The sequence below is a fragment of the Trichomycterus rosablanca genome, chromosome 5 (assembly GCF_030014385.1).
Source record: "Trichomycterus rosablanca isolate fTriRos1 chromosome 5, fTriRos1.hap1, whole genome shotgun sequence".
Lineage (NCBI taxonomy): Eukaryota > Metazoa > Chordata > Actinopteri > Siluriformes > Trichomycteridae > Trichomycterus > Trichomycterus rosablanca.
The window spans coordinates 6,558,382-6,577,112 of NC_085992.1; the positions used below are offsets into that span (position 1 = coordinate 6,558,382).

Below are 18,731 nucleotides of genomic sequence, written 5' to 3' on the forward strand. Positions count from 1 at the left end.
TTCTGCTGGATAAGTGCAGGAAACAGTTGTCGTACTGATCAAGTAGTTATTATCTTATATCTTATTATCTATTATTTTACAACAGAATATGTTAACCGCTTATCCAGTCAGGGTCACAGGGCTCCCAGCTTTTCAATGGGCGCAAGGCACACAGTAACACCCTGAACAAGGCGCCATCCATTGCAGGCAGACACACACACAAACACACACACACACACACACACACACACAGCCATTCACCTATAGGGAAATTCAGTGTGTTCAATTAACCTGACTGCATGTGTTTGGACTGTGGGAGGAAACCGGAGCTCCCGGAGGAAACCCACGCAGACACGGGGAGAACATGCAAACTCCGCACAGGAAGGACCGGATCTAGGATTATTGTTAAATAGTAAAGCCAAAAGTATTTTTCCTATTTATTTATACACTTTCAAAAAAGCATCGTAATTATAAATATGCAGTAAAATCTAGAATCTGTTATTTGTTAATTGTCTTATATATTTTTTTTCTTTGACAAACTTCATAGTATTTTGTAAATATAAACACATTTAGAATATAATGCCTGCAACAAACTCAAAAAAGTTAAGACAGGTACATGTTTACCATCATGTTACATCACCTCTCTGATTAATTACGCTTTTTTAATAGTTTGGGAATAGTTTGGATTTCCAAGTGGAATCTTCACCCATTTCTGCTGATGCTTAACAGTCATTGATCGCTGTTATCCAATCTTTCTCCTAATAATATGCCTTAATAAAACACTCTCAATAGATGATAGATCTGGACTGCAGGCAGGCCAGTCAGGCACACACACTCTATGTCTATCAGGGAACCCTGTTGTAGTGCGAGCAGAATGAGGTCTGACATTGTCTGTCCAAAATAACAAATGAAAGATTCTTGTTTTTATTGTTGTATTCACCTCAGGAGAGCAGTGTTACTTACTGAAGAAGCAGTTCCTTGTCCAGAAGTATGTGGAACCCAATATTTGTCCATGAGTATTTGGCATGACGTCTCCTGAAACAAATAAAAAACCATATTAGTAACACAAACACTAAACATTTTCATTCATTTACCTCAAACTGTGTGTCACTACAGTAAATCACTAAGTCTGATCTGGATATTCTGTAGTCAAAGTTCTGCCTCTGGTCTTGATTTATAGAACCACCATAAATATTTTAAATGTTTAATAAATTACTGTCTGAAATTATTTAGAAAAACTTCAAATCAAATAGCCAAATAATCAATACTAGGTAGAGCATTCATGGTAAGGAAAACTGTCACATTTATTTGTACACTGATCAGCCATAACATTAAAACAACCTCCTTGTTTCTACACTCACTGCCCATTTTATCAGCTCCACTTACCATATAGAAGCACTTTATAGTTCTACAATTACTGACTGTAGTCCATCTATTTCTCTACATACTTTTTTAACCTGCTTTCACCCTGTTCTTCAATGGTCAGGACCCCCACAGGACCACCACAGAGCAGGTATTATTTGGGTGGTGGATCATTCTTAGCACTGCAGTGACAATGACATGGTGGTGGTGTGTTAGTGTGTGTTGTGCTGGTATGATTGGATCAGACACAGCAGCACTGATAGAGTTTTTAAATACTGTGTCCACTCACTGTCCACTCTATTAGACACTCCTACCTAGCTGGTCCACCTTGTAGATGTAAAGTCAGAGACGATCACCTATCTGTTGCTGCTGTTTGAGTTGGTCATCTTCTAGACCCTCATCAGTGGTCACAAGACGCTGCCCATAGGGCGCTGTTGGCTGGATATTCTTAGTCAGTGGACTATTCTCAGTCCAGCAGGGACAGTGAGGTGTTTAAAAACTCCATCAGCATTGCTGTGTCTTATCCACTCATACAGCACAACACCCCATGACCCTGTCGCCGATTTACCACTGTTTCTTCCTTGGACCACTTTTCATAGATACTGACCACTGCAGACCGGGAACACCCCACAAAAGCTGCAGTACTGGAGATGCTCTGACCCAGTTGTCTAGCCATCACAATTTGGCCCTCAAACTCGCTTAAATCCTCACGCTTGTCCATTTTTCCTGCTTCTAACATCAACTTTGAGAATAAAATGTTCACTTGCTACCTAATATATCCCACCCACTAACAGGTGCCGTGATGAAGAGATAATCAGTGTTATTCACGTCACCTGTCAGTGGTCATAATGTTATGTCTGGTCAGTGTATATATGAAAACAATTTTAAATCTATAATATTTTACTCTTACTCTTTTAACATTAACAATAGCCTTAAACGTTTAAGTAAAATGTGTTTCATTTTGAAGTGTTAAGAAAAATGCAGTTAAATAAATGACATTAAAACAATTAATAATGTTACATTTTAATAAGTTTGGAGTATGCAAAAAGTGCAAGTAAAAAATGCACTTATTTATGCAGTTATGCTATAACTGTTTAAGGAGTTTTATGCATTGTTGGCATTTACATTATGCTAAATAATTGAAAAAATGATATAAATAATTATATAAATGAAGTAAACTTACGGTACAGTGTGATGAACAATTAGAGAGCAGCACCCTACTGTTAAACATGCACCCTGCCAAAGTTAGCCATATGTCTCATTGTGTGTATGTGTGTGTGTGTGTGTGTGTGTGTGTGTGTGTGTGTGTGTGTGTGTGTGTGTGTGTGTGTGTGTGCGTGTGTGTGAGAGAGAGAGTGGTTGACAGCTGAGGTTATTTACATGCACACTCAGGTACAGCCAGTCACGCATGCAAGGTGCTAGCGACCTATCAGCCAAGATAAAGCCTGGCTGGCCTTTTTACCTGGGGTCTAATACCAGGTCTGATTTAAGGAAAGGCTCCCTTCATCAAGGACAGAGGGGCTGAAGGGATAGCCAACCTTCACTTTTTTATCAGTTCCCTTTAAGTAGCCTGTAGTAATTGTTCCTAGCAGTGCAGTGGGTAGCGTTTACATTTACATTTTCGGCATTTAGCAGACGCTTTTATCCAAAGCGACTTACAATACAGTTAGAGTATACAGTTTGAGCAATTGAGGGTTAAGGGCCTTGCTCAAGGACCCACCAGCAGCAACCTGGCAGTGGTGGGACTTGCATGTTCTCCCTGTGTGGGTTTGCTCTGGGTCCTACAAGTCCGACATGCAGTAAGTCCAATTGGAGATACTGTTTGCTTATTTGTTAATAAGGATTTTAAGGTCATGTTTTACACTTTGGTTACATTCATGACAGGACACAGTCATGGACAATTTAGTGTCTCCAATTCACCTCACTTGCATGTCTTTGGACTGTGGGAGGAAGCACCCGGAGGAAACCCACACAGACACGGGGAGAACATGCAAACTCCACACAGAAAGTACCCGGACCGGACCACATGGGGATCGAACCCAGGACCTTCTTGCTGTGAGGCGACAGTGCTACCCACTTAGCCACTGTGCCACCCAATTGGAGCTACTAAACATTGCCCTAAGTGTGTGTGTGTGTGCGTGTGCGTGTGCGTGTGCGTGTGCGTGTGCGTGTGCGTGTGCGTGTGTGTGTGTGTGTGTGTGTGTGTGTGTGTGTGTGTGTGTGTGTGTGTGTGTGTGTGTGTGTGTGTGTGTGTGTGTGTGTGTGTTCCCTTTGATGGACCGTTGACCTGTTCTGTTTTTTTTTTTGGCTCTTGTCTAAAGAATCGGACCCACCGTGACCCTGACCAGGATAAAGCGGTGGTAAAACAGACAGTGAATGAATAATTATTCCTATAAAGCACATCTTTATCACTGTGCGATCACCGCATTAGTGCTGGACACCGTCTCTCTCTCGTCCTGTCACTGTTTGATCTGTGCAAACAAATAAGAACATAAATATTGACACGTTTGCTTTTTTCCAAGGTTAACTTCAGTCTGTATTTTGGCGAGGTAGCTTTTATCAGTGATGAACTGCTGGGTTTGATCCAGGAATAATTTGCCCCATCTATTTATTTTCAGGCAGAATGAGCACAAACAGTTTGTGGCAGATAAAATAATCTATCAAATGAACTAACGGTAATTTACAGACCCACTGGTCAGTACTTTGTTTACTGACAAAACAAAGCATTTGCATACAAAGCAGTGTCCCCAAAATCAAATCACTAAACAGGACATGCATTTAAATTCAGTGCCTGGAAAAAAAATCATCCCATTTTTTTTTCTTTACATTAACGAATCACTGAAATTATTTTGGGTTGCACGGTGGCTCGGTGGGTAGCACTGACGCCTCACGGCAAGAAGGTCCTGGGTCCAGGTCCTTTCTGTGCAGAGTTTGCATGTTCTCCCCATGTCTGCGTGGGTTTTCTCCGGGAGCTCCGGTTTCCTCCCACAGTCCAAAAACATTCAGTCAGGTTAATTGGAGACACTGAATTGCCCTATAGGTAATGGGCGTGTGTGTGTGTGTGTGTGTGTATGTGTGTCTGCCCTGCGATGGACTGGCGCCCCATCCAGGGTGTTACTGTGTGCCTTGCGCCCATTGAAATCTAGACTAGGCTCCAGCACCCCTCCAGAACCCTAATTGGATAAGTGGTTAAGAAAGTGAGTGTATCTTTGATTGATTCATTAAATGATTCACTGATTCATGTAGCCTAGTGGTTAAGGCACTGGACTAGCAATCAATGTTGCTGGTTCAAGTCCCACAACTGCCAGGTTGCACTGTTGGGCCCTTGAGCAAGGCGTCAATTGCTTAGACAACATACTGTCTGTACTGTCACAGTACTGTAAGTCGCTTTGGATAAAAGCATCTGCTAAGAGCTGCTCAGGTGGCGCAGTGGTAAAATACACTAGCACACCAGAGCTGGGATTTCGGATACATTGTATAGAATCTCAGCTCTGCCATCCGGCTGGACTTGTTGTTCAGGGTAGGATGAGCTGTACCAGGGTTCCTCATAACTGGTGCAATTACAACCTCTGCTGGCTGATTGATGGCACCTGCGCAGAGTTGAGGAATAATGCTGATCACGGTGTGGCTCTCCGTGCACAAAGCTGATCCGCATATCAGCTCGCCTTATGCAGGTGAAAAGAGTACTGTGTCAGTACTGTGCACGTGTCGGAGGGGGAGTGTGTCAGTTGCGAAGCACGTCAGTCAGCAGTGGAGGGTAGTATCCGTAGAGGTGACACGTAAAGCAATCAGGGTAATTGGATACGACTAGATGGGGGGGTCAGAGAAAAAGAGGGGAAAAAGAAAGCATCTGCTAGATGCTGAAAATGTAAATGAAAGAAACTGGAGCACCCGGAGGAAAGCCACATGGACACAAGGAGAACATGCAAACTCCACACAGAAAGGACTCAACATGACATCTCAGTAGTAAGACCAAGTTGTATGATGCTTATCTCCACACAGCAAAAACAGAACGTTATGATAAGTGTGTTTCAGGATCAGTATAAGCACTCTGACATATTGCTCGAAAAGCGTGTAGATAAAGTAAAACCCAAGACTCCTGTTCCACAGCTGGTGGCCACTGGATTTCCTCCACATCCAAAGAGCTTAATTCCTCACGCGTATGCATATGCCATTTTCATCCTGCCAGCATGATGAATCCCTGAACTGTACGTCATTTTGAGCCGGCTCAGCCAAAAATGCCATATTAATGTCAAAGACGATTTAGATTCGTCTGATTGCCTGATGTCAGAACACATTCATTCTGTGAGCAGGTTGATTCTTATAAGAGACTGATACAGAATGAAGATAAGATCACTTTTTTGAATTATAAAGCTGTAGAGGAAGTTTGGACAGTTTGAGATGATTTCATTATATAGAAGTAAGACAGGGAAGAGGTGCATGAGAAAGCTACTGGCATATAATGATCTGATACTGAGTATTCATAACAAACCATTATTATTATTATTATTATTATTATTATTAATTATTATTATTATTATTACTGTTATTACTATAATTATAATTATTATTATTATAATTGCTGTTATTATTATTATAGTGTTATTATTGTTATTAATATTATTATTATTGTTATTATTATTATTATTATTATTATTAGTGTTATTATTATTATTATTAGTAGTAGTAGTAGTAGTAGTAGTAGTAGTAGTAGTAGTAGTAGTAGTGTTATTATTATTGTTATTAATTTCAACTCATTCTTTGTATATCCCCTGCATGCCCAAATGTACAAAATATTTGCATGTTGGATGTCTTGTTTCAAAACTAGGCATTAATGCTACTCTACACCACCTTTCTTTTTTTATTATTATTATTTTTACGGCTATTTATTTATTTTATTTATTAGGATTTTAACAGCATGTTTTGCACACTTTGGTTACATTCATGAGAGAAACTGTAGTTATTTGTTACACAAGACTCATCAGTTCACAGTCATGGACAAATTTGTATCTTCAATTCACCTCACTTACACGTCTTTGTACTGTGGGAGGAAACCGTAGGACACCCACAGGGAAACAGGGAAAACATGCAAACTTCACACAGAAATGACCTGGAACGCTCCACCTGGGGATGGAACCCTGGACCTTCTTGCTGTGAGGTGACAGTGCTACACACATTTTTGGCTATTAAGAAGGCTTTGCACAATTATTAAGTTCCACCACTGAAGATCTGGCTTCCATATAATTCATGCCATAGGTGTTCAGTAGTGTTAAGGTCTGACTGGACCTGACCTGACCTGACCTGACCTGACTATCAACACGCTACTGTCATAAGATGCCACCTTTCCAAACAAGTTCCAACCACAGAACTCCAACCACGATTGTCTAATGGAATTCATGTCTCAGTAGGTCAGAGCTGTTTGGACAGCATATAAGTTGGATAACCCTAATGATTTAGTTCATTAGTGTAGATACATGTGGAAAAAAAGAAACAGTTTGATTCCTATCATGTACGTATCATAGTAACTGCACCTTTCTTTTTAGAATACGACCAAATGTCCGCTGGAAAACGGTACAAATCTACTAGGTAAAAAAGGATTAAGGGGAGTTTTAAAAATCAATTATAACCATCTTTTCTACTTAGCTAAACAACCGTACGTTGGCTTTGCTTTCCTCCCCAGAGTGTGCTGTACTGCATCAGTGTTTAATGAAGGAACTCGCCGAGGTCAGGAGGACACCGGGGCGCCAGCTGTCCAGCCCGGAGAGTGCTGCAAACGCTGCCTCCATTTTAAGGGTCATTAATTACTCAGAGTAGGATTATTCTGCATAGCCTTTATGCATGCTTTCTCATCCCTGTCAGCACTTAACAGGTTCAAGCTCCTATGCATCAAATTCAAGATAAAATCTCCAATAACAATTAAGCCGGAAACACGCAAATTGATGAAGAAGAAAAAAAATGGTCAATACCCATTACCGTGGGTGCATACTAAATAAATGACCCGGAGCCGGACTTTTACTGCATGAATCAGAGCCAACTGAACTTAAGATATACTTTATACAAGCAGCTCAGTGCGGCCTCATATTTATAAAATTATACACGTATATACACTGATCAGCCATAACATTAAAACCACCTCCTTGTTTCTACACTCACTGTCCATTTTATCAGCTCCACTTACCATATAGAAGCATTTTGTAGTTCTACAATTACTGACTGGTACATCTGTTTCTCTGCATGCTTTGTTAGCCCCCATTTATGCTGTTCTTCAATGGTCAGGACCCCCACAGGACCACTACAGAGCAGGTATTATTTGTGTGGTAGGTCATTCTCAGCACTTGCAGTGACACTGACATGGTGGTGGTGTGTTAGTGTGTGTTGTGCTGGTATGAGTGGATCAGACACAGCAGCGCTGCTGGAGTTTTTAAACACCGTGTCCACTCACTGTCCACTCTATTAGACACTCCTACCTAGTTGGTCCACCTTGTAGATGTGAAGTCAGAGACAATCGCTCATCTATTGCTGCTTTTTGAGTTGGTCATCTTCTAGACCTTCATCAGTTGTCACTGGATGCTGCGCTGTTGGCTGGATGTTTTTGGTTGGTGGACTATTCTCAGTCCAGCAGTGACAGTGAGGTGTTTAAAAACTCCAGCAGCGCTGCTGTGTCTTATCCACCCAACACAACATACACTAACACACCACCACCACCATGTCAGTGTCACTGCAGTACTGAGAATGATCCACCACCCAAATAATACCTGCTCTGTAGTGGTCCTGGGAGAGTCCTGACCATTAAAGAACAGCATGAAACTAAAGTCAGTAATTGTAGAACTACAAAGTGCTTCTATATGGTAAGTGGAGCTGATGAAATGGACAGTGAGTGTAGAAACAAGGAGGTGGTTTTAATGTTATGGCTGATCAGTGTATGTATATACACAACCACTGTGGCAACAGCTTGAGGAACGTTCTTTCCTTTATAAGTCATTACATTACACTCATAAATTAAATGGAAGCTACAATACACAGCACAGCTTCCTTAACGAATGAATGTAACCCTAAAACATCCAGGGATTATGCAAGGCTCCGTCACAAATACAAAAATTCTCGTCCGTGTTTTGACACCCCCCAGCTCCCCAGCAACTTAGTTACTTGAGTCGTTTTTATAGCTGCTTTAGACTTTGATATCTTGGACATTTCGACTAAGCGATTGCTAACTGAATTGCCGTAGGAATGCTAGGACCACCTCATAGTCCAAGTAAACCAGTAAACGTGAGGCACCTGAACACTACGTGAATGAAAAAAGTTGAATCGCTAAACACAAGCTTTAAATTTCACAGCAAACTGCACATTACTCAGGAAACGGCTCATTTCACGGTCCAAGACTCGATTTTCAATGCTATGAATTAGGTAGGGCCCTATTGATAGGGCTCTTTGTAAGAATCCACCACTGGTCAGGGTAAAGAAGTGAGTAACTTGCGGCTTTACATGCTGTAGCAGGTTCTTGCTATCCATCCAGCAATGGTATCGTTCAAAAATGTAACAGTAATAAAAACATAAAAGTGAATTAATAATTTACACCAGGCCGGCTGTTATAACTGCGTGTACGTGTTTTATTTTCCACCGTCACCCGCTCTTTCGGTTGTTAACAGCAAGTGTCCGCAGTCGTCCAGGTTGAACACGGTGATGATTGATTCGTTGGGTCATTGCCCAGGCTTTCATGTTGTTCCGCACACACACATTTCCCTCTACAACCACAAACAACAAAGATGAACACATACACACATTCATACATATACATACACAGATACACACTCGCAGCAGCACAGGGGGGCACCGCATCCGTGTTCCATTATTCATCGCTTTTCTCAGGCGGCTGACAGTCCCTCTCGCGTGATGCTTTTCACTGGGGCTACTGAGGACTTCAAAAAGTCAGTGTGTCCACCGGAATACGGTATAGAGCCGCTCAGGTCCGATACAAGTACAGCACCGCAAAAACTGCATCACACCAGTCAGTGTTCAGTGTCATAAAGAAATGTTAACGTATGGCTTTATTTTGCGATTGTAAGTGTGTGTGTGTGTGTTTGTGTGTGTGTGTGTGGTTTCAGGTTGTACTCAAGATAAAAGCCTGGGCAATAACCCAGTAAATCAATCAGTATGGTAGTATTTATCCAGGACTACTTACTGTTAACAACACACACACACACACACACACACACTTTAAATAATACACTCATAACCACTAAGCCCACCACCAGGTTTGAATGCCTGTGGTGCCATGGGCCGGCTAGGCTTGTGCACTGATGTGACTGTACAAGACCAATGATCAGAAGGTTGCTGGTTCAAGCCTCACCTCTGCCCTTAACCTGTGGAAGGAAACCAGAGCACTTGCAGAAAACCCAAGAACCCAAAACCCAAGAACCCTGCTTGCCTGGGATGGGGAATCAAACCCAGGACCTTCTTGCTGTTACACACTGCATCACTGAAAAGAAAGTGCTAGCTCAGTGGTTAAGGCACTGGACTAGTAATCAGGGGATCATTGGTTCAAGCCCCACCACTGCCAGGTTGCCACTGTTGGGCCTGTAAGCAAGGAAACCAGAGCACCCAGAGAAAACCCATACTGACAAAGGGAGAACATGCAAACTTCACACAGAAAGGACCCTGGTTGCCTGGCTGGGGAATCAAACACAGGACCTTCTAAAGAATAAAAAAAAAAAAAATGTGATTACGCATTACCATTATAGTCGATTTCAGCCCTCACCTGATCAATACCAAACAATTTTAGGAAAAGCATTTTATCTTTCTCTAGAGACCAACAGCTTCCAAAATGACTGAGTGGGTGAAAGTGCTGCAAATGAGAGGAAGGAGCAGAAAAGTCTCAAAGCATTTCAAATTTAGGCAAATGAGAGGTAAAAGTGGGCAATCATCTGCTGCACCATGGTGCCACAACAGCAAAAAGAAATCGACAATACATCTGAAGGAGTCCTGTAGTACACTGATCAGCCATAACATTAAAACCACCTCTTTGTTTCTACACTCACTGTCCATTTTATCAGCTCCACTTACCATATAGAAGCACTTTGTAGTTCTACAATTACTGACTGCAGTCCATCTGTTTCTCTACATACCTTTTTAACCTGCTTTCACCCTGTTATTCAATGGTCAGGACCCCCACAGGACCATCAAAGAGCAGGTATTATTTAGGTGGTGGATCATTCTCAGCACTGCAGTGACACTGACATGGTGGTGGTGTGTTAGTGTGTGTTGTGCTGGTATGAGTGGATCAGACACAGCAGCGCTGCTGGAGTTTTTAAACACCGTGTCCACTCACTGTCCACTCCTACCTAGTTGGTCCACCTTGTAGATGTAAAGTCAGAGACGATCGCTCATCTATTGCTGCTGTTTGAGTTGGTTATCTTCTAGACCTTCATCAGTGGTCACAGGACGCTGCCCACAGGGCGCTGTTGGCTGAATATATTTTTGGTTGGTGGACTATTCTCAGTCCAGCAGTGACAGTGACGTGTTTAAAAACTCCATCAGCACTGCTGTGTCTGATCCACTCATACCAGCACAACACACACTAACACACCACCACCATGTCAGTGTATCTGCAGTGCTGAGAATGATCCACCACCTAAATAATACCTACTCTGTAGTGGTCCTGTGGGGGTCCTGACCATTAAAGAACAGCATGAAAGGGGGCTAACAAAGCATGCAGAGAAACATATGGACTACAGTCAGTAATTGTAGAACTACAAAGTGCTTCTATATGGTAAGTGGAGCTGCTAAAATGGACAATGAGTGTAGAAACAAGGAGGTGGTTTTAATGTTATGGTTGATTGGTGTACATTTGACATACTGGACTAGTAATCATAATGTGCTGGTCAATCAAAATGTTGCTGCCTAATATATCCCATCCACTAACAGGTGCTGTGATGAAGAGATAATAAGTGTTATTCATGTCACCTGTCAGTGGTCATAATGTTATGCCTGGTCAGTGTATATTTAAGTGTTTTTTATATTATATCTGTGTTATTTTTGTGTGTAAGTGCCAAAAACAACCCCATTGTTTTACATTAGTGTAAAATATATGCAGTTCCACAGTACCATGGGACGCATTAACAGGTTTCCCAAACATCTTTATGGGAAAAAATATCTTGAAACTCAACACCTTTAAACTCGACATCACACCTAGAACCAACTGACATTGAGTTTCAAGGTATCATTGTATAAAAAATCAGGACGTTACACTATGTAATAAAGCCTTGCCCTATTCTGCAAATCACACCACCAGGATAAATCCTCTGCTAGCCTAACAAGGCCTGAAATTTATTTCACTCTGCGCCTAAATGTGACGTCTTAATTAAAAATGTAAATACCACTCTACTTCATAAAATCTCGGGTGACCTACATTAGAATTAATGATGTCGCCGGGTAGCGAGCAGGACGTCGGAGGAGATTCCCAATGAAAGAGAATTAGAAAGAAGCTGACCTAAATACCATCTCAACAGCGGAGGAATCATGTTATGCTAACTAGGCCATAAAGGTACTTAAACATTATGCAGAGATTCTCTTTTTAGAAGACGACACGAAGCAATAAAGGAGGGCCGAATCTCCTGGCGAGGGTGAGGTTTCCGCCCGGCTCGTCTGTGCGCCTGTGAAGCCGGAGGGCATAATATTGTCGTGTCGTAATATTAGTATAACAAGCTCCTAAACAAAACAACGTCTCAGTTTAAAATGTGTACATGATTCAAACATTGTCTGTCCTTATACTTTTCTACATTTTTTTAAAATATATTTTTATTTATGCATTTTCTCCCTTTTAGCACGTCCAATTGCCTGATTGCGTCATGCTTCCTCTCCACTAACGCCGATCCCTGCTCTGATTGAGAAGAACAAAGCTAACCCACGCCCCCTCCGACACGTGGGCAGCATGCCGTATGCATCTTATCACCCGCTCTTTGACGAGTGCAGTGCAGCTCAGCGTTGTGTACCGAGAGACACACCCTGACAGCACTCTTTTCTCATCTCTGTGCAGGCGCATCAATCAGCCAGCAGAGGTCGTAATTGCACCAGTCATGGGAGAGAGTCCCCATCCGGCTTAATCCCACCCATATCACCCATATCTGAACAACAGGCCAATGTGTTGTTCATGTGGCCGCTCAGCCTTAGACGGCAGGCAGAGCTGAGATTCAATACGATGTATTCAAGATCCCAGCTCTGGTTCCAGCGTGTGTTTTTACCGCTGCACCACCTGAGCAGCTTACTTTTCTACATTTAACAGATCTGTTATAGAACTGATTTTGTGCACTTGATAAATACTTGATAAAAAGTCAATAATTAGGAGGGGCGTCCACATACTTTTGACCACACCACAGTATAATTACAATACAAATTGACATGCATTAGAGCTGGTTAAATGACACAAAAGGCCAAAAAAGAGAATGTCTTTATGTGAAATGTATTGCTTGTTTTAGCATCGCTTTATCCTGGTCAGGGTCGTGGTGGGTCCAATTCATTGGGCAAAAGTCTGGAAACACCCTTGACAGGCACAAGAGGAGCTCTGTTCAGACAGTAGTGCAACATCCAGTTTCTTATTTTAATATTGTGTAATATTAGTATAACGAGCTCCTAAACAAAATAACATCTTTATGTACCTGACAGGAATGAGTGCAGCTGAAATACCTGAAGTCAATAATTAGGAGCGGCGTCCACATACTTTTGACCACAGTATAATTACAATACAAATTTACATGCATTAGAGGTGGTTAAATGACACAAAAGGCCAAAAAAGAGAATGTCTTCATGTGAAATGTATTGCCTGGTTTAGCATCGCTTTATCCTGGTCAGGGTCACAGTGGGTTTGATTCATTGGGCAAAAGTCAGGAAACACACTTGACAGGTCGCCAGTCTATCACATGGCAACACACACTCACATTAGGGGTAAGTGTAGTAGGAGGGCATATATTAATATTGGGCAATATTAGTATAAAAAGCTCCTAAACAAAACAACGTGTAGCTTAGTGGTTATGGTACTGGACTAGTAATCAGAAGGTTGTCGGTTCAAGCCCCACCACCGCCAGCTTGCCACTATTAGGCCCTTGAGCAAGACCCTTAATCCTCAATTGCATGAATTGTATAGTCACAACTGTGTGTGGCTTTGGATAAAAGCATCTGCTAAATGCCAAAAATGCCAAAAATTTTCACACTAGGGCGGCATGGTGGCTCACAGCAAAAACATCCTGGGTTGGCATGTTTGCATGTTCTCCCTATCTTTGTGGGTTTCCTCTGGGAGCTCCGGTTTCCTCCCACAGTCCAAAGACCTGCAGTCAGGCAAACTAGAGCTTCTAAAACTGTCCTAGATGTGTGCATGTGTGTGTGTGTGTTTGCCCTGTGATGGACTGGCAACCTGTCTAAGGTAAATTGTACCCACCACGACCCTAAAAACAGGAGGTTTCACACTAAACACACTTTAATAAAATGACTGTATAATACTTTTAGTATTTGCAAAGATCCTGGTGATTTTTTTTTACTCATCTGTCTCATCCGTACCCAGTGGCATGGCAGACTCACACACCTAGGCACTGAGCCAAAGGGGCAGCGCCTAGGCCCTCAGAACCGGTGCACCATGAGCCTTGATTTTTTACGACTTCATTATTTTCCTTCCCCACGACGATTGCTTTCATTTGTGCAAGCCTCCGTGCTGGCGTAATGACTCCACTATAAAAACGTTGCTTTAAAAGAGCTTTGCATACTATCCCATTTTCTGTCGAATCCTTCAGCAAGCATATGGCAGGTAATCAGGTCGGCAATCACAGGGCCCATAATACGTGCGGCATGATTTCAGCATCACGCTATTACCCATCTGGTTCTGCGCACAGACGCATGAACCTTAACGCGAGACGTGGCAGCTTCCGTGGCACCGCCACTTCCTCAAAAAGCCCTTTTTCCCAGGATGCATTATTTGCGATTCCTTCTGGAATCCCTGGAAATCCGCTCTCTCTTTTTCTTCCTCGCTCATCCGTTCATTGGCGTTCTCTCTCCCGGTCAGATCGGTGGAGCGTGTCCGGTGAGTGAGCAGCGCTGATCCTGCTTTGACATTCGCATTACACACTTAATAATTGCCATTGCTTTAAATGTATTAAATGTGTGTTAAGGTCCAGTGACTCCTTTGTAAAGACTTCATCTCCAATCATCTCATTCATTGAAAAAAAGGCAGCAGAAAAGGAAGATTTTACTACATTCTGAGCATGTGTGATGGAAAAGTAATGGTGTTAATAAGCGTTCAGTGTAACAAGCGAGGATTATCTGAGCTCTGTAGCCATTTGTCCCCTCTGTAGCCAATCTAAGCCTCTAAAAGCCATAAAGAAAATCCCAAATGTGTTAATGCCTTATAAAAATCAAGCAATATAATACTTTTTTTTCCCAATGAAGTCGGGATGAAGTTGGGACAGTATGCAGTGTTCCTTACATTTACTTTGACTTTTGTTTGATTGCAGACAGTTTGAACCTGAGATATTTCATGTTTTATCTGTTCAACTTCAATTCATTAGTTAATATAACTCCATTCCTGCATTTCAGGCCTGCAACACATTTCAAAAAAAGTTAAGACGGGGGCAATTTAGGGTTAGTAATGGGGTGAAAAAACTAAATAATGATGTGATTCCAAACAATGGTGATGTCAACAGGTGATTGTAATCATGGTTTGGAACATAAGCAGCATCCAGGAAAGGCTGAGTCCTTGATGAGCAAAGATGATCAGAGGATCTCCAGTCAACAAATGTGTGAGGAAATGATTGAAATGTTTAAAAACAATGAATCTCAAAAAAAGATTGAAAGGGATTTGCATATTTCTCCCTCTACAGTGCATAATATCATTAAACCGTTCAAGGAATCAAAAGGAATTTCAGTGCGTAAAGGCCAAGGGTGCAAGCTTAAGCTGAACACCCGTGATCTTCCATCCCTCAGACGGCACTGCATCAAGAACCACCACTCAACAATAGCTGGTATAACCACATGGGTGAGGGATTACTTTGGCAAACCTTTGTCAAGCACTACAATACAGAGTTACATGCACAAATGCCACTTAAAACTTTACCATGCAAAAAAAGAAGCCTTATGTTAACCATGTTCAGAAGTGGCGTTGACTTTGCTGGGCTCTAAGGCATCTAGAATGGACCAACACACAGTGGAAATGTGTATTCTGGTCAGATGAATCAGCATTCCAGATCTTTTTTGGGAAAAAATAGATGCAGTGTGCCCCGGACTAAAGACGAAAAGGACCATCCAGACTGTTATCAGCAACAAGTCTAAAAGCCAGGGTCTGTCATGGTATGGCGCTGTGTCAGTGCCCTTGGTAAAGGTCATTTACACTCCTGTGATGGCAGCATTAATGCAGAAAAGTACATTGAGATCTTAGAGCAACATGTGCTGCCTTCAAGACATCATCTTTTCCAGGGACGTCCATGAATTTTTCAACAAGACGATGCAAAACCACATGCTGCACACATTACAAAGGCATGGCTGTGGAAGAACAGGGTACGGGGACTGGACTGGCCTGCCTGCAGTCCTGACCTGTCCCAAACAGAGAGTGTGTAGAGAATTTTGAAATGAAAAATGTGACAATGACGACCCCGTACTGAATGAGACAAAATAAAAGCTGAAACACTAAATCACTTGGTCTCCTCGGTGCCAGAATGTCTTTTAAGTGTGGTGAAAAGGAATGGCAACATTACAAAGTGGTAAATGCTTTACCGTCCCAACTTTTTTTGGAATGTGTTGCAGGCCTGAAATGCAGGAATGGATGTTTATTAATAAATGAAATGACACTTTTGACCACAATGAAATTTCAATTAATATTTTACAAACATTAAAGGTGGTTAAATGACACAAAAGGCCAAAAAAAGTCTGTCTGCATGTAGAATTTATTGCCTCTTTTACCACCTCTGTATACTGGTCAGGGCCGCAGTGTGTCTGATTTATTGGGCAAATAGCAGGAAACACCCCGGACAGGTCACCAGTCTACCACAGGGCAAACACACACACACTGACATTTAGGGCAATTTTTAATGGCATCAAATGGCCTCATTGGACATCTTTGGACTTGTAAAAGGAAACCGGAGCACCCAAAGGAAACCCACACGGACACAGGGAGAACGTGTAAACTCCACCTGCCATACCTTCTTAGCAATATAGCTAGTGAAGCAGCATTGGTCATCTGAATGATTGTACAGAGCTTTTAAATCACAAGGTGAAGGGGTCGACAGGGAGAGCTTACAGGAGAGCTGGACAAAATCATTCATCCTTCCAAAGAATAACAGACTGTGTGTGTCAGTACCATAAACAATAAACTGAACACAAAAGTGGTCCAAGTCAGCCTAAAACACAGAGAGCTTCTTGGGCCGAGAGAAAAGCAGTTGTGAGATAAATGCTTCATTGACAAGCTGAGCACTGAAGAAAACTTAACCCTTGATCCGGCATCATTCATGGAAGCAATTATTTCCACCGCGGAATCTGCTTACAGCCGGCTTCTCTGCTTGCATTTTTGTGGTACAGTTATTTATTACGTATACTCCCACGTACTCCACACATGTCTGTGTTTGTGAAATCAGACTTACTATGAAGGAAGAGGAGGGTGAGAGTGGGAGCATTTTTAGTGTTTTTAGTTTTGCTTTTTTCTGCATCATGGTACAGAGATATATGGTTATGATGAAGAAAATCTAAAATAAGTAGCATTAATGTATGGATGGACAGACGGACAGACAGATAGACAGATAAATACATAGACGGACAGACAGACAGACAGATAGATAGATAAATGGACGGACAGACAGACAGACAGACAGACAGACAGACAGACAGACAGACAGACAGACAGACAGATAGATAGATGGATAAATAGACAGATGGATGGATAGATGGACGGACGGACAGATTCACTATCAGTACAACAAAATTAGTGGCAACAATTACAACAGTATTCACACATAACAGGCAGCCTAGACATTGGGAGGTGTAGTCCTCCCCGCCTGAGGATCGAACCCAGAACCTTGTTGCTGTGACGCGACAGTGCTACCCACCGAGCCACCGTGCCGCCCGGCTTATCATTTATTTAGCAATTAGAACAGACATTTGTTGTCTTTTCTGCTCAGTTTATTAGTTTAATCCATTTACAGGGAAAAGTCACATTCCAGCTGGATAAAGCCGTACAGCAAGTCTGCGTCTCCTCCAGTCCCTCACGCTGTCAGCGTCTCTGACACAGCAACAAATGTACAGCAGTAAATCTTTATTTGAGGGGCGTCTTTGATTATCACTCTGTCTGAACAGTGCATGATGGGAGAATGCATTTAGATGCTCGGCGAGCTTTCTGTTTCCTCTCTCTCCTCTTTCTCTTCTCATTCAGAAGGTCTTGTTTGTACAGCTCTCATCCCAAATCCATTATTACTTCCTAAACTGACAAATCATTTCCACAAACACAGACTTCCCCTCCTCGTGCTGGCTGATAAGATAAATAGTGAAGTGGAGCGAGGACTGACTGGGACCGACTGGGAGGTAGATGTTCATATTTCAATATGCAAAGCACCTCTGTGTGAACGTTAATGGAAGAAATATGAGAAGGAAACAAACTAGCGTGTTAAGATCACGCTGAACGGCAGTCAGTCATGGGTTCTGTTCTGAAAACCAGGCTAACGTACAACAGATTCCAGCTACTTACAGGCTAACTATGGTCACATGGTACATTGAAGATTTTTAATTCATTTATCGTCTGCGATCACTTTATCCTGGTCAGAGGACTCGTCATCTGGAGCCTAACCTGGCAACAACATGGCAACAAGAGGAATTAACCTGAGACATGGTTATTACCATTATCTCTTATTGCTCACACCCAAGCAGCCAATTTATCTACTGGCATGTTTCGGGGGGAATCATAATTTATTTATTTATTAGGATTTTAACATCATGTTTTACACACTTACACACAGTCTTTAATGTCAAACACAGTCATGGACTGTGATATATTGTATCTCCAGTTCACCTCATCTGCATGTCTTTGGACTGTAGGAGAAAACCGTAGCACCCGGAAGAAAACCCATGCAAATACAGGGAGAACATACAAACTCCACACAGAAAGAACCCAGACCGCTTCACCTGGGAATCGAACCCAGGACGTTCTTGCTGTGAGGTGACAGTGCTACCCACTGTGCCGCCCAGAGGGAATCATGAATGTATGAACCCTACATTAACACAAACACATGCTCCACGTAAAGAACCTGATCCATGTAACGGAATTGAAGTAGAAATTGATTAGTTATTCATCAGGTGAGTCTTTATTCTTCTGTTTAACAGCACATCATCGAAGTGATTTCCTCCTAATTCACTCACTAATTATTCTTTAT

The 18,731-nt window shown here is 42.1% G+C and overlaps 1 long non-coding RNA gene across 1 annotated transcript in view; it reads right to left on the reverse strand.

Moving 5' to 3' along the window:
• Positions 1–18,731, reverse strand: part of LOC134314827 (uncharacterized) — a 127,085-nt gene that overhangs the window by 44,229 nt on the left and 64,125 nt on the right. The window contains exon 3 of the long non-coding RNA XR_010012428.1: positions 943–1,014. This is a non-coding gene — a long non-coding RNA (uncharacterized LOC134314827). The remainder of the gene's footprint in view (positions 1–942; positions 1,015–18,731) is intronic.